A 1,419-nucleotide genomic window follows, 5' to 3' on the forward strand; every position below is an offset into this window, starting at 1 on the left:
CTGGCACCCGGAGCCTCAGTGCCCCATCCCGCAAATCCTCCATGTCTCAAACCCTCACCCTGGCACCCTGAGCCTCAGTGCCCCATCCCTCAAACCCCCCATGTTCAGCCCCTCATCCTGGAATCCCAAGACTCAGTTCCTCATTCTTCAGCCCCTCCATGTCTCAGCTCCTCATCCTTCAGCCCCTTCCTGTTTCAGCTAACTCATCTCTCAGCCCCTCCGTGTCTCAAACCCTCACCCTGGTACCCTGAGCCTCAGTTCCTCATCCTTCAGCCCCTTTATGTCTCAGCCACCTCATGTTTCAGCCCCTCACCCTGGGACCCTGAGCCTCGGCCTCCTCATTCCTCAGCCCCTCCATGTCTCACCCTCTCATCCTGGGACCCTGCACCTCGTTCCATCATCCCTTTCCACCATCCCTTACCCTCCTCATTCCTCAGCCCCTCTATGTCTCACCCTCTCATCCTGGCACCCTGCACCTCACTCCCTCATCCCCTTCACGTCTCACCCCTCAGCCCCTCCATGTCTCAGTCCCTCACCCTGGGACCCTGAGCCAAGTCCCTCATATCTCACCCCCTCAGCCTCTCACCTTGGACCCTGAGTCTCAGCCCCTTCATGTCTTAGTGCCTCATCCCTCAGCCCCTCCATGTCTCACCCCATTATCCCTCAGCCCCTCATGTTTCAGCCTCCTCATATCTCAGCTCCTCATGTCTCACCCCATTATCCCTCAGCCCCTCATGTTTCAGCCTCCTCATATCTCAGCTCCTCATGTCTCACCCCATTATCCCTCAGCCCCTCATGTTTCAGCCTCCTCATATCTCAGCTCCTCATGTCTCACCCCATTATCCCTCAGCCCCTCATGTTTCAGCCTCCTCATATCTCAGCTCCTCATGTCTCACCCCATTATCCCTCAGCCCCTCATGTTTCAGCCTCCTCATATCTCAGCTCCTCATGTCTCACCCCATTATCCCTCAGCCCCTCATGTTTCAGCCTCCTCATATCTCAGCTCCTCATGTCTCACCCCATTATCCCTCAGCCCCTCATGTTTCAGCCTCCTCATATCTCAGCTCCTCATGTCTCACCCCATTATCCCTCAGCCCCTCATGTTTCAGCCTCCTCATATCTCAGCTCCTCATGTCTCACCCCATTATCCCTCAGCCCCTCATGTTTCAGCCTCCTCATATCTCAGCTCCTCATGTCTCACCCCATTATCCCTCAGCCCCTCATGTTTCAGCCTCCTCATATCTCAGCTCCTCATGTCTCACCCCATTATCCCTCAGCCCCTCATGTTTCAGCCTCCTCATATCTCAGCTCCTCATGTCTCACCCCACCCCACGCCTCGCCCCTCAGCCCGCACGGAGCCCCCGCAGGGCACCGATCGCCCCCGATCTCCCCCCGAGCCCCTCAGGCCGCGGTCGCCGC

This window comes from Acanthisitta chloris, unplaced genomic scaffold (assembly GCF_000695815.1).
Source record: "Acanthisitta chloris isolate BGI_N310 unplaced genomic scaffold, ASM69581v1 scaffold4637, whole genome shotgun sequence".
Classification (NCBI taxonomy): domain Eukaryota; kingdom Metazoa; phylum Chordata; class Aves; order Passeriformes; family Acanthisittidae; genus Acanthisitta; species Acanthisitta chloris.